We start from the raw sequence: 25355 nt of genomic DNA, 5'->3' as shown, positions 1-25355 counted from the left end.
TATATGTTGGAAGGATTGATGCTGAAGCTGAAACTCCAGTACTTTTGCCCCCTAATGCGAATAACTGACTCATTAGAAAAGAGCCGAATGCTGGGAAAGATTGAAGGCAGGAGGAGAAGGGGACAATAGAGAATGAGATGGTTGGATGGTATCACCTACTCGATGGACATGACTTTGAGCATCTTCCAGGAGTTGTTGATGAACCATGTAGCCTGGTGTGCAGCACTTGATGAGGTTACAAAGAGTTGGACATGACTGAGTTACTGAAGTGAACTGAGTGTGTAGCTCAGTGAATATTCAAAAGAAAAATACATTCCTGTAACAAAAACATGATTGATAAACAGAGTCATATAAGCATCCCCAGAAACACGTTTTTGTCCTTCCTAGCAATGCTTCCACCAATTAAAAACTCTACTGATGTCTATTGTCTTATTAACTCTGTATGGTTTATGAGGACTGTCTGGAGTAGCCTGCATGCTATGATTTGTTGACACAGACTGTAAAGGGCTGAACTCTCCCTGATAACAACTGGGACAATTTGAATATTCATTGGAATGACTGATGCTGAAGCTCCAATACTTCGGCCCCCTGATATGAAGAGCTGTCTCATTGAAAAAGACCTTACATTGGGAAAGACTGAAGGCAGGAGAAGGGGATGACAAGAGGATGAGATGGTTGAATGGCATCACCCACTCAATGGACATGAGTCTGAGCAAACTCTGGGAGATGATGAACAGGGAAGCATGACATGCTGCAGTCCATGTGGTCACAGAGATTCGTACATGACTGAGCGACTGAACAACGATGACAACTTCAGAGCATTCCATTGGCATCTGTGAGGCCTTATTGTATATGTGACACAACAATTTACTTAACCTCTCTGAGCTTCTGTTTCTTATTTTTAAGTAGGGGCAGCTATAGTTCATAAATACAGAGTTGTTACAAGAATTTTATATGATTATGCATATATGATCATTAGCATAATCTTAGGATATAGTGAACATTTATTACATGGTTTTTACCATATGCAATTAGAGTCTGAATTTTAGAGTCCATAATTTTAGTCCTAAATTTAGGGCTAGGTTTTTTTTTGTCCAAATTCTAAAATCCTTGTGATATTTCCATTATTTTCCACGTTTCAGTTACTACTGATTTGTAACAAATTATCTCCAAACTTACTGGCTTAAAACAACTGTGTTACATGCACAAATTCTGAAGGTCAAGAATTTAGAAAGGTTATCATGGGGACAGCCTGGCTATCTTCCACAATATTTGAAGCCTCAGCTACAAAGACTCCAAGGCTGGGGTGGCTTGTAGCTTGGGGCTAGAAGCATCTGAAGGCTCATCCATTTTCACACTTGGCACCTAGGCTTGGAGGCTAAAAACTGTGTACACTGGAACACCTGTGTGTGACTTTTACTATGAGATTGGCTTACTCGTAAAGCTCCTTCTCTAAGTGTTTGCATAAACTAAAGCTGGAAACTCTAACCTATTCTAAAGTAGCCTCAGAATTCACACAGCATAATTTCTGCCAATTTTATGCTTATAAGAAAGCTATAAGCCCATTAAAGCCTCACCAAAATAGCTAGTATCTCAGTTTATCTCCTTGCATAACTATTTTTTTTTTTGAGATTTTATAACGTGGGCCCTAAAGTTGCAAAAAACGTGTACTGTATCTAACCTATAAGAGATTTAAGAAACTAATTTGGGGGCATACTTGCAAGCTGTGGTAAGTGATAGAAATGAAAATTGATAGGTATAATGGAGATTATAACTCAGGGTCCTGATTTAAAGTTTAATGTGGGATTGTATAAAGAAGTGATGATTAGGCTTAAATGTTAATGATCATTGAAATTATAAACCCTCAATCTTACCCACTATTAATGCTGAAGAAAACACAATTGTCTAATAACGAACATCTCTCAATTAGATGAACCATGATTAGAAAATTTCCTTTCAAAGATTAGTGACTCAGTGGTCATTGTTTATCACAGATAATTTAACATACACTTGTATTGGAACAAAATATAATTAAATGTTCTCTGAAAACCTTCAAGAGTCTCTATCAACAAAACAGACCTAATTGCTTGGAGTCTTCTGTGCTCTTTTGCTACATTAATAATTAGATGTGCTATACCTCACCATTCCCAAAGGAGACCAGTGAGAGAGTTGGTCCTTTCTCTAAAGGCTACTTCTGATTTTTCTATAATACTTAATACAGGCTATAGTGCATTTTAGGGGACTCTGTGACATCTAAAGATTTCTGTGAGTTTTGTTTGCTAAGAAACTTCAGTCGTGTTCAACTTTTTGTTTTCTAATGGACTGTAGTCCACCAGGCTCCTCTGTCCATGGGATTTTCCAGGGAAAAATATTGGAACTGGTTGCCTTTTCCTCCTCCAAGGGATCTTCCTGACTGAGGGATCGAACCTGTGTCTCTTACATCTCCTGCATTGGCAAGCAGGTTCTTTACTACTAGTGCTACCTGGGAAGAGTTTTGTTTAATACCATAGAAACAGTGACAAATAAACTCTACCAATATCATACCACCACCATCATCATTGATAATATTGAGTAATTTCTATGTGCCATGCACATTTTCACTGTAAAAAGAGTATATTATTTTCACTATGTTATTTTCTCACTTTTATTATTAAAAAATACTTCAACAAAAACGAGGGTGCTTAGTTTTCCCAAAGGCAAACATTTTCGAAGTGGCTTAATCAATATTCCAACCAGTTTTTGTTTTGTGAAGTTTTTTTTTTTTTTTGGTAATCAAATCCCACGTACTGGTACTTGATTATTTTGTTTTTTGAAAATCTAAAAACTTTTGAAATTAATCCAACGTTCATAAATACTATTCTTCATGATAATAAATATTTTCCAAACAGGTTCAGGTCATGGGATGTCATTCCTCATGATGGTCAAGTCAATTCTTAGGCAGGTTGATAAGAAGTCTGGGGTCCCTGAGGAGGAGGGAGGGGTCTGGGGCTCTCAAGGAGAAGATAGGGGTCTAGAGCTCTCAAGGAGGAGAAAAAGACAAAGGTTTTTTTCTTTAAGCCCAGAGCTGATGATTGCACAACAAAACAACTAACCTTGCTCAAGGATATGTTTTCCCTTAGTGAAACTGTACAAATGACAACAATGGATCCTGCTTGAGGACATGTTTCTCATTCTTGAGAACCTTCTGACTAATCCTGTCATCTTAAAATGTATTTTATGGGAATGGTCTGGTAAAGTCTTTCTATTGTTAGTTCTAATCCTGTCATCTTAAAATGTAAATTATGGGAGTGTGTCTAGTAAGATCTTTACAACCTTGAGACTTCAGTTCAGTTCAGTCGCTCAGTCATGTCCAACTCTTTGCAACCCCATGAATCACAGCACACCAGGCCTCCTGGTCCATCACCATCTCCCAGAGTTCACTCAGACTCACGTCCATCGAGTCTGTGATGCCATCCAGCCACCTCATCCTCGGTCGTCCCCTTCTCCTCCTGCCCCCAATCTCACCCAGCATCAGAGTCTTTTCCAATGAGTCAATGCTTTGCATGAGGTGTCCAAGGTACTGGAGCTTCAGCTTTAGCATCATTCCTTCCAAAGAAATCCCAGGGCTGATCTCCTTCAGAATGGACTGGTTGGATCTCCTTGCAGTCCAAGGGACTCTCAAGAGTCTTCTCCAACACCACAGTTCAAATGCATCAATTCTTCCATGCTCAGCTTTCTTCACAGTCCAACTCTCACATCCATACATGACCACAGGAAAAATCATACCCTTGAGTAGACGGACCTTAATTGGCAAAGTAATGTCTCTGCTTTTGAATATACTGTCTAGGTTGGTCATAACTTTTCTTCCAAGGAGTAAGCGTCTTTTAATTTCATGGCTGCAATCACCATCGGCAGTGATTTTGGAGCCCAAAAAAATGAAGTCTGACACTGTTTCTACTGTTTCCCCATCTATTTCCCATGAAGTGACGAGACCAGATGCCATGATCTTCGTTTTCTGAATGTTGAGCTTTAAGCTAACTTTTTCACTCTCCTCTTTCAATTTCATCAAGAGGCTTTTTAGTTTCTCTTCACTTTCTGCCATAAGGATGGTGTCATCTGCATATCTGAAGTTATTGATATTTCTCCCGGCAATCTTGATTCCAGCTTGTGTTTCTTCCAGTCCAGCGTTTCTCATGATGTACTCTGCATAGAAGTTAAATAAGCAGGTTGACAATATACAGCCTTGACGTACTCCTTTTCCTATTTGGAACCGGTCTGTTGTTCCGTGTCCAGTTCTAACTGTTGCTTCCTGACCTGCATGCATATTTCTCAAAAGGCAGATCAGGTGACCTGGTATTCCCATCTCTCTCAGAATTTTCCACAGTTTATTGTGATCCACATAGTCAAAGGCTTTGGCATAGTCAATAAAACAGAAATAGATGTGTTTCTGGAACTCTCTTGCTTTTTCCATGATCCAGTGGATGTTGGCAATTTGATCTCTGGTTCCTCTGCCTTTTCTGAAACCAGCTTGAACATCAGGGAGTTCACGGTTCACGTATTGCTGAAGCCCGGCTTGGAGAAGTTTGAGCATTACTTTACTAGCATGTGGGATGAGTGCAATTGTGTGGTAGTTTGAGCATTCTTTTGCATTGCTTTTCTTTGGGATTGGAATGAAAACTGACCTTTTCCAGTCCTGTGGCCACTGCTGAGTTTTCCAGATTTGCTGGCATATTGAGTGCAGCACTTTCACAGCATCATCTTTCAGGATTTGAAACAGCTCAACTGGAATTCCATCACCTCTACTAGCTTTGTTCATAGTGATGCTTTCTAAGGCCCACTTGACTTCACATTCCAAGATGTCTGGTTCTAGATTAATGATCACATCATCATGATTATTGTGAAGATCTTTTTTGTACAGTTCTTCTGTGTTTTCTTGCCACCTCTTCTTAATATCTTCTGCTTCTGTTAGGTCCATACCATTTCTGTCCTTTATCAAGCCCATCTTTGCATGAAATGCTCTCTAATTTTCTTGAAGAGATCTCTAGCCTTCCCCTTCTGTTCTTTTCCTCTATTTCTTTGCATTGATCGCTGAAGAAGGCTTTCTTATCTCTTCTTGCTATTCTTTGGAACTCTGCATTCAGATGCTCATATTTTCATTTTCTCCTTTGCTTTTTGCTTCTCTTCTTTTCACAGGTCTTTGTAAGGCCTCCCTGGACAGCCATTTTGCTTTTTTACATTTCTTTTCCATGGGGATGGTCTTGATCCCTGTCTCCTGTACAATGTCACGAATCTCCGTCCATAGTTCATCAGGCACTCTATCTATCAGATCTAGACCCTCAAATCTATTTCCCACTTCCACTGTGTAATTATAAGGGATTTGATTTAGGTCATACCTGAATGGTCTAGCGGTTTCCCCTACGTTCTTCAATTTAAGTCTGAATTTGGCAATAAAGAGTTCATTATCTGAGCCACAGTCAGCTCCTGGTCTTGTTTTTGTTGACTGTATAGAGCTTCTCTATCTTTAGCTGAAAAGAATATAATCAGTCTGATTTCAGTGTTGACCATCTGGTGATGTCCATGTGTAGAGTCTTCTCTTGTGTTGTTGGAAGAGGGTGTTTGCTATGACCAGTGCGTTGTCTTGGCAAAACTCTATTAGTTTTTGCCCTGCTTCATTCCTTCATTCCTTGAGACTTACTTTTGATTTATTGCAATAACCAATTAAAAAATATATAATTCCCTTGCTAAGACTAGAGAGGGGGGCAATCTCCGTCCCTCTTCTGATGTCTGTGTCAGAAGCTTTTTCTGTCCCTTTTCTTATTTTAATAAAACTCTGCTACACAAAAAACTCTTGAGTGATCAAGCCTGGTCCCTGGTCCTGAAGCTAAATCTTTGGAGATCACGAATCTGACATCTTTCAGTGTAAGCTATCAATTGCATATCTGCATTGCCCTAAAATATCTCCTATTACTGGACCATACTGAAAGAATTTCAAATGATAAAGAGGTAGTTTTGTTAACCTACCATTTTGGTCTTTTATACCTAAAGGCATGCAATGAAAGGGAGTAGGGAGGTTGGGGCAGCTTTCCATATTATTGATTCCTAAAACTTTCAGAAGACTCCCAATTTCAACTCTGATGTATAAACCATGCAGAAGTAGTCACTCGCATATTTAGCACAAGGAAAGAATAAAACAAAGTCAATAATATTCCTTGGACCCATCAAATATTTGAAGTTACCAGGTAACTACAAATGTAACATGCAGAATTGGAATACCAAAAGAAGGAAAGAGAATAAAGGAAAAGAAATATTAGAAGTTATAATGGTTAAGATTTGAATGGAAAGACACATCTTAACAAATTTAAAGGAATAGAAAACATGTTTTCAGACAACAATGAAATTAAAGTAGAAATTAATAACAGAAAAATCATGGAAAAAATCCTAATGTTGGGAGATTGAACAATATATTTCAAAGTAACACATAGTCAGGGTTTTCCTGGTGGCTCAGTGGTAGAGAATCCAACTGCCACTGCAGGAGACACAGGTTTGATCTGTAAAATCTGGGAAGATCCTACATGCCACACAGCAAATAAGCCTGTGCACCACAATTATTAAGCCTGTACTATAGAATCCAGGAGCCACAACTGCTGAGCCCTTGTGGCACAACTGCTGAAGCCCACGTGCCCTAGAGCCCCTGCTCTGCAACAAGAAATACCACTGCAATGAGAAGCCCAAGTACCACAACTGGGGAGTAGCCCCTGCTCACCTCAACTAGAGGAAAAGCCCATGCAGAAATGAAGACCCAGCCCAGCCAAATAAAAGTGAATAGGTAAATAAAATTATTCTTTAAAAAACAAAGTAACACATGATCAAAGAATACATCTCACGGTAAATTTTAAAATATTTTAAATGGAAATGAAAATACAACTTATCTAAACTTGTGCTGATGGAAATGCAATAGCCATTTTGGACCACAGTTTGGGAGTTTCTTAGTAAGCTAAAGGTAATCTTACCATGAGATCCAGCAATCATACTTCTAAATATTTACCCAGTGATTTGAAAATCATATCCACATAAAAACTTGCACATGGAGGTTAAAAACAGACTTACTCACAATCTCTAAAATCTAGATGCAGAAAGAAGTCCTTCAATGGGTACACAAATAAACATATTATTCAACATTTAAAGGAAATGAGCTATCAATCAGACAAAGAAGCATGTACTAAATGCATACCAATAAGTGAAAGGTGTGAGTGTGAAAAGGTTATAGACTGTATGATTCCAATAACTGGACATTTGGAAATAACAAAACTATAACTACGGTGAACTGATTTGTGGCTGCCAGGAAATCAGAGGGAAATTTGAACAGAGCAGATTGAAACATAAGGAAATCTTTAGAATGAAGGAATTATTCTGCTTGATGCTGTAATTGTGATACATAATGGAATGAACTTTAATGTATACAAGTTTGAAAAATAATTAGAAGTTTGGGGATCCAAAGAAGGAAAGAAAAAATAATGTGACAAGTGTATTACAAATATAATTGGTCCTTGGACAGCATGGGTAAGAACTATGTGGGTCTCTTTATACACAGATTTTTTTTTTTTTTTTCAGTAGCAAATGCTACAGTGGCTTCTCAGGTGGCTCTGTAGTAAAGAATCTGCTTGCCAATGCAGGAGACACGGGAGACGTGGCTTTGATCTCTGGGTTGGGAAGATCTGCCGGAGTAGGAAATGGCAACCCCTGTTCCACTATTTTTGCCTGGAAAATCCCATGGGCAGAGGAACCTGGTGGGCTATAGTCCATGGGGTTGCAGATTTGGACATGACTTAGCAACTGAGCATGCACTCACAGTACTATATGGTCCAGGGTGGGTTGAATCTAGGAATGCAGAACTACAGATGCAGAGGAACCATGGGTATAGAGGGTTGACTGTAAGTTATACATGGATTTTTGACTGCAAGGAGGGTCAGCCCCACTAAACCCCAGTTGTCCAAGAGTTAAGTGTATATGAGATAGCCTCATTAATGTGACATGGGGGGAAATGCTGGTGGCAGTAGTACCTTTGGAAATGACTATGTCTGTAATACTAGAGGCAAAAGGACTACACATACTCACTGTATTCGAGTTAATAAAATTTCTTCCTGAGAAAGTACAGGTTAACGATTCTGATGCTGCTATATACATACACTGGACTTAAACAGTTAAAGAAATGGGACAGTGGACAGTGGGAGCCAGGCTTTCACTGTTAGAGTGGGAGGTTAAAGATAAGCAAGGGGAGGATGCTATGATGAGCCACATCTCATTTTCTTGGTATAAAAGCAAGATACAAATGCTAAATGAATCTTGCAGTCCAAGGGACTCTCAAGAGTGTTCTCCAACACCACAGTTCAAAGCGTTGATTCATTGTCATTAAGCTTTTTTATACTCCAATTCTCACATCCACACATGACTACTGGAATAAAACATAGCTTTGACTAGATGGATCTTTATTGACAAGGTAATGTCTCTGTTTTTTAACATGCTGTCCGGGTTGGTCATAACTTTTCTTCCAAGGATTAAGTGTCTTTTAATTTCATGGCTGCAGTCGCCATCTGCAGTAATTTTGGAGTCCAAAAACATCAAGTCTCTCACTGTTTCCATTGTTTCCCCATCTACTTGCCATGAAGTGATGGGACCGGATGCCATAATCTTAGTTTTCTTTTCTTTTTTTTTTTTTTTTATGTTTATTTTTTTATTTTTATTTTTTGTTTATTTTTTTTTTTTATTAAATTTTAAAATCTTTAATTCTTACATGTGTTCCCAAACATGAAACCCCCTCCCACCTCCCTCCCCATAACATCTCTGTGGGTGATCCCCATGCACCAGCCCCAAGCATGCTGTATCCTGCGTCAGACATAGACTGGCGATTCAATTCTTACATGATTTAAGCCAACTTTGTCACTCTCCTCTTTCACTTTCATCAAGAGGCTCTTTAGTTCTTCACTTTCTGTCATAAGAGTAGTGTCATTTGAGGTTATTGGTATTTCTCCTGGCAATCATGATTCCAGCTTGTGCTTCATCCAGCCCAGAATTGTGCATGATGCACTCTGCATTTAAGTTTAATAAGCTGGGTGCCAATATACAGTCTTGACATACTCTTTTTCCTACTTGGACCCAATCTGTTGTTCCATGTCCAGTTCTAGCTGTTGCTTCCTGACCTGCATACAGATTTCTCAGGAAGCAGGTCAGGTTGTCTGGTATTCCCATCTCTTGAAGAATTTTCCAAAACTCTCTTGCTTTTTTGATGATCCAGCAAATGTTGGCAATTTGATCTCTGGCTTCTCTGCTTTTTCTAAATCCAGCTTGAACATCTAGAAGTTCACAGTTAACATACTGTTGAAGTGTGGCTTAGAGCATTTTGAGCATTACTTGGCTAGTGTGTGAGATGACTGCAAATGTGTGGTAGTTTGAGCATTCTTTGGCATTGATTTTCTTTGGGATTGGAATGAAAATTGACCTTTTCCAGTCCTGTGGCCACTGCTGCTGCTGCTGCTAAGTTGCTTCAGTCATGTCCAACTCTATGCGATCCCATAGATGGCAGCCCACTAGGCTCCCCCATCCCTGGGATTCTCCAGGCAAGAACACTGGAGTGGGTTGTCATTTCCTTCTCCAATGCATGAAAGTGAAAAGTGAAAGTGAAGTCGCTCAGTCGTGTCCAACCCTGCCACTGCTGAGTTTTCCAAATTTTCTGGTACATTGAGTTCAGCACTTTCACAGCATCATCTTTTAGGATTTGAAACAGCTCAACTGGAATTCTATCACCTCCACTAGCTTTGTTTGTAATGATGCTTCCTAAGGCCCACTTGACTTCACATTCCAGGATGCCTGGCTCTAGGTGAGTGATCAACACCATCGTGATTATCTGGGTCATGAAGATCTTTTTTGTAGAGTTCTGTGTATTCTTGCCACCTCTTCTTAATATCTTCTGCTTTCTTAGGTCCATACTATTTCTGTCCTTTATTGGGCTTATCTTTGCATGAAATGTTCCCTTGGTATCTCTAATTTTTCTGAAGAGATCTCTAGTATTGCCCATTCCTCTATTTCCTCTGTTTCTTTGCATTGATCACTAAGGAAGGCTTTCTTATCTCTCCTTGCTATTCTTTGGAATTCTGCATTCAAATGAGTATATCTTTCCTTTTCTCCTTTACCTTTCTCTTCTATTGTTTTCTCAGCTATTTGTAAGGCCTCCTCAGACAACCATTTTGCCTTTTTGCATTTATTTTTCTTGGGGATGGTTTTGATCACTGCCTCCTATACAATTTCATGAACCTCTGTCCATAGTTCTTCACACACTCTGTCTATTAGATCTAATCCCTTAAATATATTTGCCAATTCCACTGTGTAATGATAGGGGTTTGATTCATGAATTCACAGTAACATAAATAAATGATTAGATAATAAATAAATGAGGGAAAAGAGATAAAAGCTCCTATAGGCAAATTTCAAACAGTTTATGGAGATACTCTGCCTGAAGGACAAAGAGCATAAGTCCAAACTCCTTAAGTGTGTTGAATTTCTTCTAACAAAGCACAGTATGGAAAGTGGGAGGAAAGTTTAGTTTTACAATAGAGAAAGCAGACAAACACTACTTTAGTCATGTGACCAAGATCAACAATAACAGTGTGTAAGCTAAGTTGATAGTATGTACCGTCGACAGTTATGTAATGAAAATAGTACTCTTCCCAAACACACACATAACAACATCCCAATCATGAAAAAAACACCATAGTAATTCCAGTAAAATTTCATCCTCAAAATACCTGAAAATCTGAAAAACTTCCCCACGGCCAAGAGGAGCCATAAAGAGACACAACTCCTCACTGTGATGGTCTAGATGGTATCCTGGAATAAGAAGGGCATTGGGTATAACCTAATGAAATCTGAAGAAACTATGGAACTTAACAATAATTCACCAATATTGGTTCATTAATTGTGACAAACACACTATTCTGATATAATTTGTTAATAATAGAGCAATTGAATGTGGGTATACAGAAATGTTGTATAGTATCTTCTGTAAATCTAAAACCATTCTTAAATAAAGTTTATTTAAAATTATCTCTACTCACTCCTATCCCCTGGTAACTGTAAGTTTGTTTTCATATCCATAACTTTACTTCTGTTTTGTTAATACATTTATTTGTACCTTTCTTTTTAGATTCCCCATATAAGCAATATTATATGGTATGTCTTTCTGTCTGATTAACTTCACTCAGTATGACAATCTCTATGTCTATCCATGTTGCTACAGATGGCATTATTTTGTGCTATTTTATAGCTGAGTAATATTCCATTATGGGCTTCCCTGGTGGTTCAACCCATCCTGCTAATGCAAGAAACACAGGTTCAATCCCTGGGTTGGGAAGACCCCCTAAAGATAGAAATGGCAATTCACTCCAGTATTCTTGCCTGGATAATCTCATGGACAGAGGAGTCTGGAGGGGTACAGTCCATGGGGTTGAAAAGAGTCACACAATTTAGCAACTACAGGCACAATATTCCATTATATGTATACATATATATGTATATATATACCACATCTTCTTTTTATCCGTTTCTCTGTTGATGAACATTTAGGTTGCTTCTGTGTCTTACCTATTGTAAATAGTGCTGCAATTAAATTAGGGTGCCTGCATTTTTCCAAATTATGTTTTTTTCTGGGCATATCCCCAGGAGTGAGACTGCTGGTTCATATGATAGTTCTATTTTTAGTTTTTTTAAGGAATCTCTATACTGTTCTCCACAGTGGCTGTGGGACTGACATATACACACTGCTACATATAAAATAGATGACTAATAAAACCTGCTGTATAGCACAGGAAACTCTACTCAATACTTTGTAATGACCTATATAGGAAAAGAATATAAAAAAATGAGTGAATACATAAGTATACAGATTATATAACTGATTTACTTTATAATACTGTAAATCAATTATGCTCAATAAATTTTTTTTAAATAGCACAAAAAAGTTTATTTAAACTTACTTTTCAAAATATTTTACTTAAAAAAATATTTAAATTATCCAGGGATTCATGGATATTTTATATTTTGGGTTATAATGATAAAACTATATAACTAATCATGTAATATAATTATATAATCATATGGTGGTGGTTTAGTCGCCAAGTCGTGTCTGACTCTTGCGATCCCATGGACTGTAGCCTGTCAGGCTCCTCTGTCCATGAGATTTTCGAGACAAGAGTACTGGAGTGGGGTGCCATTGCCTTCTCTGATCTTAAGTATAAAAAAGACTAAAATAGAGGGAATTCCAAACAGTTTTTTAGTTAGCAAATAAAACTACATAAGCAATAGCAAGTGGCAACTTTGTGATTAGTTTGCATGTCCAGGACGTAAAATATGATCTCCGTATGTTCTCTAATTCAGAGCAGCCAGAATGGCTGACCAGTTAATTATTTAATATGGGGAGCACAAAAGCTTCCTATTAAATTCCCCTACCTTATTGCAGGATTAGCTCATAGAAGCAGGAATTCTAAATACTTAATCCCTGAAACTATCCTGAAGTTATTACCTTTTTCCACTTCTCTAAACCACATCATATCCTCTCTCTGTTCTTTCAAGTAGTGACGTTCAGACTCAATACTCTGTTTCTTCACAGAATGTACCCATTATTTCCAGGGAAATAACTGGCACTAAATTTCCAAGAAACTAGGTACACTACAGACTATAATTTATGTATCTTACTTCTTTCATAATCTGAAATTACTTGAACTGCATGCAGATTAGCTCAAAAATCCTTTAAAATTTGAAATAACCCTAAGACACGACTTTTATAAAAAATGGTTGTTTAATGAGGTTTGTTCTTAAACAGTAGAAGGCAGTGGCACCCTACTGCAGTACTCTTGTCTAAACAAACATAAAAAAGAAACAACTTTCTTCTAGAAGGTAAAAACATCATTTGTTTTGGAGAACTATCACGTCAAATTCTCAGGTCAAGGAGACATTATTAAGCTCGAAAGGGGAAAAATACATAGCTTCACTGTATGAAATTTACTGTGCTGTGCTTAGTCACTCAGTCATGTCCGACTCTTTCTGACCCCATGGACTGTAGCCCGCCGGGCTCCTCTGTCCTGGGGATTCTCCAGGCAAGAATACTGGAGTGAGTGGCCATACCTCCTCCAGGGTCAAACCCAGGTCTCCCACATTGAAGGCAGATTCTTTATTGTCTGAGTCACCAGATGAAAGCTACTACATATCCTAAAATTGTGAAAGAAAACTATCAAAAATACATTCAAGTTTATGTCAAAACTTGAATATAGCAACCCAACTATGGTTAAGTCATCAGATGTACAAAACAAGTATTAAAACCAGAAAGTGGCTTAAAAAATTACATAATCTATTACTGTGATCAAAAATTGAATGGGAGGAATTCTCTGTTGGTCCAGTAGTTAGGACTTGGTGCTTTCACTGCCAGAAAACCTGGCAGTTCAATGCCTGGCCGGGGAACTAAAATTCTGCAAGCAGTGAGATGTGGTCCCCTCCCCAACAAATGTTGAATAGACTGCTCAACAGGAAAAAGCAAGCAAAAAAGAAACTAAACTTGCCTCACAATGTTCATCTATGGTTCCTATTCTTCTCTTCCCCAGCAAAAAAAATTTCTTCAACATATTGTAAAGCATGGAAAAATGAGTAATACACACAAAAAAGTAATAACCAGACAAACAGATCGGAATATCTTAACAGCCTTACAAATAAATGTTGATATTCTCTTTTGGTGCTATACCAACCTCTATTAGCTGCAATATACTGGAATGTATCAATAAATCAATAAACCTTATCAGTAAACCTTGTGTTCTCTATCACATTAAGACTCAGTGGTCTAGCTAGAACTTTGGAAGGACTTCTTATCCCTGCATGATTTTCATGCACTGGTGACTTGGAATATACTTGCTTATAGAGTTATATATAAGTATGACTATGTCTTTATATCTATCTATCTAACATCATCATTTCTTATTCCTGTTCCTGTTCCAAGTTTTCATGGGAGCCCTTTGAGGTTGTCAATTATGACTATACTTACTTTGAATCATATAACTAATATTCAAAGAGGTTTGTGCATAACCTGCAAAGGTCTAAGCACATTCATTATGTTATTTAAAAACCTCTTCTCTAAGACTATCTTCTTATTAGAAGCTATATGAATTAGCCAGATGAAAAATTTTCATATGTGACCTTGCGAAACTGTGATTCTGAAGAATGAGGCTATTTTAAGGATTTCTCATGCAGTTTCCATCTAAGTTAGAGTCTGATTTCTATACCCTTTGAGATATTATAAGCCTCCCATTTATTCATAATTGAATTTCCTTGTGTCAGACCATGACCTGTTCTCATCCCACCTAGTCATTCCTTCTTTCTTTCCTTCCTTCTTGCCTGCCTGCATGCAAGTAGCTAACATATGGTAGAAGATTAGAAAAAGAGATATTAGTTATATCCTTTTGGGGCTAACAACCTGCTAAGAGGAGGAAGACATTATAGTAAAAAAGCAGTGATAGAAGTACATCATATAAAAAGGCTACATAAAGAAAGATGCTATAAATTGCTTTAGTATACAAAAGACAGAAATGTACAATGATTTACATTAAAAAAATGCATTTCTTTTTCATATAAAAGTCAGGATGTGGGCAGTTCTGGGCTAGTATGATGGCCCTGCTCCATGAGGTTATTAGGAATTCAGGCCCTTCTCTACTTATTATTTCACCCACCCTTGTGGGTAGCATTGTTGTAATGACTGAATATGGCAGTAAAGTTTGGAACACAGTATCCAAATTCAGGCAGCATACTGGAAGAAAGGGCCTCAGGAAACAGAACAGAGAGAAGAATGAATTGTCTTTTAGGGGACACCCCAGAAACTTGACATGTAACACTTCCATTTATATTTATCTTTGACCTAGCTGTAGATCATGTTGGAGGACATGGCCTTTATCCTGGACAATTATATAATGAGCTAAAAACTGCGTAAAAAAGGAAAGACAGATATTAGGAACAGTGAATAGTTTCTAATATATCCATAGAGAGATAGTTTGGTCTCTATGTAAGCATTTATAAATCACCATTATTTATATCTAGTCACACAGAGATAACATCTATAAAACAAGGCTGACTAATAGAACATTATACAAAGATGAAAAACTTCTGCATCAGCATCCTCCAGATGCAGTGGCAACATGAACCATTAATGAGCACTTGAAATTTGTCTTACATGATTGAAAAACTAAAATCTCAAGTTTTATTTTATTTTATTAAATTTAGATTTAAAGAAATACATGTGGCCAGAGGTACCACAGAGGGAATAGCAATAAAACTTTAGAATGTTTCCATAGCTGTGATCAGTTTAAACTTTCTTTCCAGCTTCTGGTTACTTCCCAGGTGGCACTAGTGGTAAGGAACCTGCCTGCCAATGCAGGAGATGTAAGAGACACAGGTTCGATCCCCGGGTCAGGAAGATTCCCTGGAGGAGAAAATGACAACACACTCCATTATTTTTGCCTGGGCAACCCTATGGACAGAGAAGCATGGTGGGCTACACAGTCCATCAGTTCAGTTCAGTCGCTCAGCTGTGTCTGACTCTTTGCGACACCATGGAGTACAGCACACCAGGCTTCCCTGTCCATCACTAACTCCCAGAGTTTACTCAGACTCATATCCTTTGAGTCATTGATGCCATCCAACCATCTCATCCTCTGTTGTCCCCTTCTCCTCTTGCCTTCAATCTTTCCCAGAATTAGGGTCTTTTCAAGTGAGTCAGCTCTTCGCATCAGGTAGCCAAAGTATTGGAGTTTCAGCTTCAACATCAGTACTTCCAATGAATATTTAGGACTGATTTCCTTTGGGATGCAGTCCAAGGGGCTCTCAAGAGTCTTCTCCAACACCACAGTTCAAAAGCATCAATTCTTTGGCGCTCAGCTTTCTTCATAGTCCAACTCTCACATCCATACACGACTACTAAAAAACCCATAGCTTTCACTAGATGGACCTTTGTTGGCAAAGAAATGTCTCTGCATTTTAATATCCTGTCTAGGTGGGTCATAACTTTTCTTCCAAGGAGTAAGCATCTTTTAATTTCATCTTTTAATTTAATTGTCCAGTCAACATCTGCAGTGATTTTGGAGCCCCCAAAATAAAGTCTCTCACTGTTTCAAATGCTTCTCCATCTATTTGCCATGAAGTGATGGGACCAGATGCCGTGATGTTAGTTTTCTGAATGTTGAGCTTTAAGTCAGCTTTCATGCTCCTCTTTCACTTTCATCAAGAGGCTCTTTAGTTCCTCTTCACTTTCTGCCATAAGGGTGGTGTCATCTGCATATCTGAGGTTATTGATATTTTTTTTAGCAATCTTGATTCTAGCTTGTGCTTCATCTAGCCTAGCATTTCTCATGATGTACACTGCACATAACTTAAACAAGCATGATGAAATATACACCTTGATGTACTCCTTTTCCTATTTGGAACCAGTCTGTTTTCCCATGTCCAGTTCTAACTGTTGTTTTCTGACCTGCACATAGATTTCTCAAGAGGCAGGTCAGGTGGTCTGGTATTCCCATCTCTTTCAGAATTTTCCAGTTTATTGTGATCCACACAGTCAAACTTCCTTGGTGGCTCAGACTGTAAAGCATCTGCCTACAATGCAGAAGACATGTGTTTGATCCCTGGAAGATCCTCTGGAGAGTGAAATGGCAGCCCACTCCTGTACTCTTGCCTGGAAAGTCCCATGGATGGAGGAGCCTGGTAGACTACAGTCCATGGGGTCACAAAGAGTCGGACATGACTGAGTGACTTCACTTCACTTCTTCACACAAAGGCTTTGGCATAGACAATAAAGCAGCAATAGATGTTTTCTGGAATTCTCTTCTTTTTTTGATGGTCCAACAGATGTTGGCCATTTGATCTCTGGTTCCTCTGCCTTTTCTAAATCCAGCTTGAACATCTGGAAATTCACAGTTCACATATTGTTGAAGCCTGGCTTGGAGAACTTTGAGCATTACTTTGCTAGCATGTGAGATCACTGCAACTGTGCAGTAGTTTGAGCATTCTTTGGCATTGCCTTTCTTTGTGGTTGGAATGAAAACTGACCTTTTCTATTCCTTTGGCCAGTGCTGAGTTTTCCAAATTTACTGGCATATGGAGTGCAGTACTTTCACAGCACCATCTTTTAAGATTTGAAACAACTCAACTGGAATTCCATCACCTCCACTAGCTTTGTTTGTAGTGATGCTTCCTAAGCCCCACTTGACTTTCATTCCAGGATGTCTGGGCTTAGGTGAATGATCACACCATAGTGGTTATCTGGGTCCTGAAGATCTTTTTTTGTACAGTTCTTCTGTGTATTCTTGCCATCTCTTCTTAATATCTTCTGCTTCTGTTAGGTCCATACCATTTCTGTCCTTTATCGAGCCCATCTTTGCATGAAATGTCCCCTTGATATCTCCAATTTTCTTGAAGAAATCTCTAGTCATACATTCTATTGTTTTCCTCTATCTTTGCATTGATCACTGAGGAAGGCTTTCTTATTCCTTGCTATTCTTTGGATCTCTGCTTTCAAATGGGTATATCTTTCCTTTTCTCCTTTGTTTTTGCTTCTCTTCTTTTCACAGCTATTTGTAAGGCCTCTTCAGACAGCCATTTTGCTTTTTTGGTCTTATTTTTCTTGGGGATGGTCTTGATCCCTGTCTCCTGTACAGTGTCACAAACCTCTTCCCATAGCTCATCAGGCACTCTGTTTAGTCCCTTAAATCTATTTCTCACTTCCACTGTATAATTGTTAGGGATTTAATTTGTCATACCTGAATGATCTAGTGGTTTTCCCTACTTTCTTCAATTTAAGTCTGAATTTGGCAATAAGGAGGTCATGATCCAAGCCACAATCAGCTCCTGGTCTTGTTTTTGCTTACTGTATAGAGTTTCTTCATCTTTGGCTGCAAAGAATATGATCAATGTCATTTCAGTGTTGATCATCTAAGATGTCCAAGTGTAGAGTCTTCTCTTGTGTTGTTGGAAGATGGTATTTGCTATGGCCAGTGGGTTCTCTTGGCAAAGCTCTTAACCTTTGCTCTGCTTCATTCTGTACTCCAAGGCCAAATTTGCCTGTCACTCCAGGTATTTCTTCACTTTCTACTTTTGCATTTCAGTCATCTGTAATGAAAAGGACATCTTTTGGGGGTGTTAGTTCTAGAAGGTCTTGTAGGTCTTCATAGAACCATTCAACTTCAGCTTCTTTAGTATTACTGGTTGGAGCATATACTTGGATTACTGTGATATTGAATGGTTTGCCTTAAAAATGAACAGAGATCATTCTGCCTTGTCTAACTCAATGAAACAATGAGCCATGCTGTGTAGGGCCCTCCAAGATGGACAGGTTGTGGTGGAGAGTTCTGACAATATGTGGTCCACTGGAGAAAGGAATGGCAAACCACTTTAGTATTCTTGCCTTGAGAACCCCATGAACAGTATGAAAAGGCAAAAAAATAGAACGGTGAAAGAGGAACTCCCCCAGTCAGTAGGTGCCAAGTATGCTACTGGAGATCAGTGAAGAAACAAGTCCAGAAAGAATGAAGGGGTGGAGCCAAAGCAAAAACAACACCCAGTTGTAGATGTGACTGATGATGGAAGCAAGGTCCAATGCTATAAAGAGTAATATTGCATAGGAACCTGGAATGGAATGTTAGATCCATGAATCAAGGTAAATTGGAAGCGGTCAAACAGGAGATGCTAAGAGTGAACGTGGACATTTTAGGTATCAGTGAACTAAAATGGAGTAGAATGGGTGAATTTAACTCAGATGACCATTATCTATTACTGTTGGCAAAAATCCCTTAGAAGAAATGGTGTGGCCATCATAGTCAACAAAAGAATCTGAAATGCAGTAATTGGATGCAATCTCAAAACCGACAAAATGATCTCTGTTCATTTCCAAGGCAAACCATTCAATATCATGGTAATCCAAGTCTATACCCCAGCACAGTCCATAGGCTCACAAAGAATTGGACATGACTGAAGCAACTGGCCTTTCCAGTTCTGCTGAACCATGTGTAGACTTATTTTCTTAGTTATCTGATAAGAGGAAGTTTTCCAACTTACTGGATACATGTTCTCTTCTTTTTTCCTATTTCTTCCATAAAGATTTTAGTCTAGATTCCCCTTGGAACGTCTCACTATCATTTATGTTTTGCAATTAAAAATTTAGTAAGAAAAAGTGCTAAAATTTCTGGTATGACCCTTTATGTTAATTTGTAGCATTGTCTAGGGACATTTGAATACTTACCCAATTCAATAGGTGATGTCCTTATGATATATGGACAAGACTAGAGACTAAAACTCTGAAAAATGCAACATTACCATTATTATTCCAACAACTCTGGAGGAGCATAGATTTTTGACATATTCAGGGATTTCTATCCTCCCCCTCATGACTATTTAACATGTTCAATAGAAGTTATATTAGTAACTTTCCCTGTGAAAGTGTTAGTTGTTCAGTTATATCTGACTCTTTGCAACCCCACAAGTTGTAGCCTGCCAGGTTCCTCTGTCCATGGGATTCTCCAGGCAAGATTACTGGAGTGGGTTGATCCCCTGCCATTCTCCAGGGGATTTTCCTGACCCAGGATGAACCCATGTCTCCGGTGTTGCAGGCAGATTCTCTAAGATATGAGCCACCAGGGAAGCCACCAGGGAGCCACACATAGAACACATATGTTCTACGTGTGAACATATGTGCATATGCACATTTATGTATGAGAAGAACAGAATGACCAAAGTGAGAGATATCAAGTTTAGTGTGTAAAGAGACATATGAGGTCATATATGAAAGGAGAAGCTATTTCAAAGACATTAAGGAGGGGGGGAAGATGAAAAGAAACTTTCATTTCTTAGCAAATAAGGAAATTTAAAAATTTAAAACTACAGCCTCATTTGCAAAGAGAAAGAATAAAAACTGCACAGAGGAAAAAGCAATTCATCAAAATGTAACCAGCATATGCATTTTTTGTAGCATACTTGACTTAAATTTTATTTCTTCTGACTGTATTTTCCTTCAAAACAATCCTCCTGTTCACTACAGTTAGAAATTTGAGGTTTGCTCATCTTATTCTTATAGTTCCAAAATTTAGTTCCTGGTAGGAGTGAATTATGTATATCTACATGTTGAGCTTCAGGCAGAATATCAAGAAAAAGCAATTGGTATTTCAATTTATTAAATGTATTGCAAGCAAATTTCTGACTATAGGACATCTCTGTCAAGAAAATTAGTTTTAGAAGTGGAAACTTTCAACTCTCACACATTTACACTTAGCTTGTTCTTCACTTGGAAAGAAGAACATGGTGAGGGTCCTAGAATACAGTATTTAGTTTTAGGTGGTAGATTAAATTAAAAAAAAAAAAAACAGAACATTATTTCATTCAAATTTGACTTTTCACATGTTATATTAAAATTATCATCTTTGCTTGTGAGAAAAACAAGATTTTTTGCATTTTTGTTTATGAGAAAAACAAGTTTTTACATTTCACATAAAAATTCTTATTACAAGTCTAATATGGATAGCTAACACATTTATATGTCTAGAACTATAATCTGTAAGACTAATTTTCCATCTGTATGGAAAAAGAGTTGGGGTTCAGAGGAATTATGTAGATAAATTGGGCTTCCCTGGTGGCTCAGTGGTAAAGAATCTGCCTGCCAATGCAGATGTGTGCTAGATCCCTGGGCCAGGAAGATTCCTGTGGAGAAGGAAAGGGCAACCCATCCCAATATTCTTACCTGGGAAATCCCATGGACATAGGAGTCTGGTGGGCTACAGTCCATGAGGTCACAAAAGAGTTGGACATGACTTGGTGACTAAAACAACAACCACATGTACATATATTATACATTCAAAGTGAGAAAGTGAAAGTCGCTCAGTCATGTCCAACTCTTTGTGACCCCATGGACTACACAGTCCATGGAATTCTCCAGGCCAGAACACTGGAGTGGGTAGTCTTTCTCTTCTCCAGGGTATCTTCCCTACCCAGGGATCGAACCCAGGTCTCTCACATTGCAGGTAAACTCTTTGCCAGCTAAAGCACAAGAGAAGCCCAATAATATTAGAGTGGGTAGTGGTATCCCTTCTCCAGTAGATCTTCCTGACCAAACGGGTGAACTAATAAATAAATCAAAGATTTCTAGGGAAATTTACTAAAACTATATACAACCAGTTCTCATATATATGTGTATAAAGTTTGGTCCAAATAATATATTAGAGTGCATGGAAAGACCCTTAAGTTTTTCAGATGGTGTCATCAGAATAAAGGAAAGAACAGGTTTGCTTTGAGGAGTTTTTGTTGGTTCTTAAACAGGGCAGGATAATTTTGTGCTTCAGCACTTTAGAATCAACTTTGTCCTGCAGATTATCACAGCTAGGAAAGAGAACACATTGGAGAAGTTAGGATAAAACTTAGACCTTCTCTCCAAGAAGGGGGAAAACAATTCAGATTTTTTTTTTCTTTTTCTAAGAGTAGAGTTTTATTAATAAGAGTGGAATGATGGTATGGGTAGGAGATGAAGGCTTGAGTAACTTAGGCAGGGGAAACCACATTTAGCAGAGAAGGGCACATCTCAACTGAGGTTCAGGAAGTAAGATATCCAAGACTATTCATGTTATAACAATAAGTTTTTAAGTTTCAAACTTTCCTAAAAATGTTTGGCCTAAGATCATTATGTTTTCATTAAGATAATATACACTGAACCAAAAGTTGGCATTTAATTTTGAGGATCATTTATATAAAATTGTTACCATCTAAAACCTAGAAAACATTTATTCAGAATTAAGCATTATTTCAGTAAGAAATACCTTTGCATTACTGAGGGTTTGAACACAACATAGTTTTAGAGAAAAAAATGAACTAGAACATTGCTAGATCTTTTGGAATTAAGCCTCCAAGGTAGAGGGTGGTAGAGCAGTTTGACAATTATAGAGACAATCAAAATTAACTTCATACCAACATATATGTGAAATAGAACATGCACTGTTTGCTTTGTTGTGTTTTTTAAAAAATTATATATATCACAGGTGTACATTGTATTACACTGTATTAAAAACTTGATATCCATATACATTACAAGTGATTGCCACCACAAACCTAGCTATCATCCACCACTAAAGACTTGGCCCCCTTCACCCATTTTGCAGGTCCTCCAAACCCTTTCTCCTCTGGTAACCACAATTCCGATTTAAGTATCAGGTGTTTTTGTTGTTGTTGTTTGTTTAATTTTTTAATTGAAGGTTAATTGCTTTACAGAATTTTGTGGTTTTCTGTCATACATCAACAAGAATCAGCCATAGGTACACCCATGTCCCCTCTCTCCCAGACCCTCCTCCCTTCTCTCTCCCTTCCCCACCCATCAGCCTGCTACAGAGCCCCTGTTTGAGTTCCCTTGTCATGCAGAAAATCCCCATTGGCTATCTGTTTTACACATGGTATTGTAAATTTCTATGTTACTCTCTCCATACATCTCCCCTTCTCCCTCCCCTCCTTCCACCTTGTCCATGGGTCTGTTCTCTATGTCTGTTTCTCTTTTGCTGCCCTGAAAATAAATTCATCAGTGCCATCTCTTCAGATTCCATATATATGTGTCAGTATACTATATTTATATTTCTCTTTCTGACTTACTTCATTCTGTATAATGGGCTCTAGTTTTGTCCGCCTCATTAGAACAGATTCAAATATGTTCCTTTCTATGGCTGAGTAGTATTCCATTGTATATATGCACCACAGCTTCTTTATCTATTCATCTATCAATGGACATCTAGGTTGCTTCCATGTTTCAACTATTGTAAATAGTGCTTCAGTAAACATTGGGGTATACATATCTTTTTCAGTTTCGATATCTTCAGGGTATATGCCTAGGAGTAGGATTGCTGGGTCATATTGTAGTTTTATTCCTAGCTTTCTAAGGAGTCTCCATACCATCTTTCATAGTGGCTGTATCAGTTTATATTCCCACCAGCAATGCAAGAGTATAAGTTTGTTTTGTTTGTTTGTTTTGCTTTTATAAATTTAATGTATCAGTGGGAACATACAACATTAGTCTCTGTCTAAAATATTTCACAGCATAATACTTTCAAGGTCCACATGCATTGTTGCAAATATCAGGGTTTATTCATTTTTATGGCTGTGCAGTATTCCCCTGTGTACATATCTTCTGTTTTCATTCACCCACTGATGGACATTAAGGTTGTTTCCATATCTTGATCATTGTAAATAATGCTGCAGTGAACATAAGGATGCATATATCTTTTCACATTTGTGTTTTTGTGTTCTTTGAATAAATACTGATAAAGAAGTACTAGATAAGTTAGTAGCTCTATTCTTAATTTTTTGAGGAATTTACATACTTTACATGCAACAATTCATGATTCATGAACAGTGCAAAAGGGTTTCTTTTTCTCTTTTTTGATAACAGCCATTATAACAGATGTGAGGCGATATCTCATTGTTATTTTGATTTGCATTTCCCTAATAATTAGTGATGCTGAATATCTTTTCATATGTCTGTTGGTTATCTATAAGTCTTTAGGAAAATATCGATTCAGACCACCTGTACATTAATTGGGTTGTTTGTTTTATCTTTGTTGAGTTCTTTATATATTTTGGATATTAACAGATATATGCTTTATCCTTAATGGATATACGCTTTGCAAATATTTTTCCCCTTTCAGCAGGTTGCCTTTATGCTGTGATGATGGTTTTTTTCACTGTGCAGAAACTTTTTAGTTTGATATAGTCCCATCTGTTTACTTTTGCTTTTATTTCCCTTGCCTTTGAAGTCAAATCCACAAAAACATTGCTAAGGCTGATGTCAAAAAGTTATTACCTAAATTTTCTTCTAGGAATTTTATGGTATCAGGTCTTACATTCAAGTGTTTAATCTAGTTTGAGTTAATTTTGTGTGTGATGTTAAGATAGTGGTCCAGTTTCATTTTTTTTGCATGTGAGTGTCTAATTTTTCCAACAGCATTTACTGAAAACACTATCTGGGATTCCTTTGGAATGAATGATGCTAAAGCTGAAACTCCAGTACTTTGGCCACCTCATGCAAAGTGTTGACTCATTGGAAAAGACTCTGATACTGGGAGGGATTGAGGGCAGGAGGAGAAGGGGACGACAGAGGATGAGATGGCTGGATGGCATCACTGACTCAATGGACGTGAGTCTGAGTGAGCTCCGGAAGTTGGTGATGGACAGGGAGGCCTGGCGTGCTGCGATTCATGGGGTCGCAAAGAGTCAGACACAACTGAGCGACTGAACTGAACTGAACTGAACTGATCCTTTCTTAGCTGTATATTTTTAGCTACTTCGTGTAAGTTAGTTGTCCATACATGTGTGGGTTTATTTCTGGGCTCTCAGTTCTGTTCCATTCATCTGTATTTCTGTTGTGTGTGTGTGTGTGTGTGTGTGTGTGTCTGTGCGCGTGTGTGTGCGTGCCAGTACCATACTGTTTTGATTGCTGTAGCTTTGTAATATAGTTTGAAATCAGGGAGCATGATACCACCATCTTTGTTCTTCCTTCTCAAGGCTGATTTGGCTATTTGAAATCTTTTGTGATTCCATACAAATTTTAGGGTTATTTGAGCTTACTGTGTGAAATATGCCATTGAAATTCTGACAGGGATTACATGGAATCTGTAAATTGTTTTGTGCAATATTGCCATCTTAACAATGCTAATTTGTCCAATGCATAAAATGGATTATCATTCCATTTATTCATATCTTTTTAAATTTCTTTCATTTTGTCTTGTAGTTTTCAGTGTACACTTCTTTTCCCTCTGTGGTTAAAATTATTCCTTGGTATTTTTTTCTTTTTTTGCAGTTGTATATGAGATTGTTTTATTAATTTGTCTTTCTTAGAGCCCAGAAAAACTACAGATTTCTGTACATACAGTGTTAGCTGTGGGTCTGTCATTTATGACCTTTATTATGTTGAGGTGTTTCCTCTATATCTACTTTGCTGACAGTTTTCATCATAAACAGCTGTCAAACTTTGTCAAAATCTTTTTCTGCATCTACTGAGATGATCATATAGCTTTTATTCTTCATTTTTTTAGTGGGATGTAACATGTTGATTGACTTGTGATTGTTTAACCATTCTTAAATCCCTGGAATAAAATTCATTTGATCACGGTGTATGATCCTTTTTAATGTATTATTGGATTTGGTTTGCTAATACTTTGTTGAAGATGTCTGCGTTTGTGTTCATTAGTAATACTGGCCTATAATTTTCTTTTTTGTTGGTGTTTTTGTCTGGATTTGGTATCCAATTAATGCTGGATTAATAAAGTGTATTTGGA

Source organism: Capricornis sumatraensis, chromosome 4 (assembly GCF_032405125.1).
Source record: "Capricornis sumatraensis isolate serow.1 chromosome 4, serow.2, whole genome shotgun sequence".
Taxonomy (NCBI): Eukaryota; Metazoa; Chordata; class Mammalia; order Artiodactyla; family Bovidae; genus Capricornis; species Capricornis sumatraensis.
The sequence above is the reverse complement of the archived record's forward strand: the minus strand, read 5'-3'. Positions refer to the sequence as shown.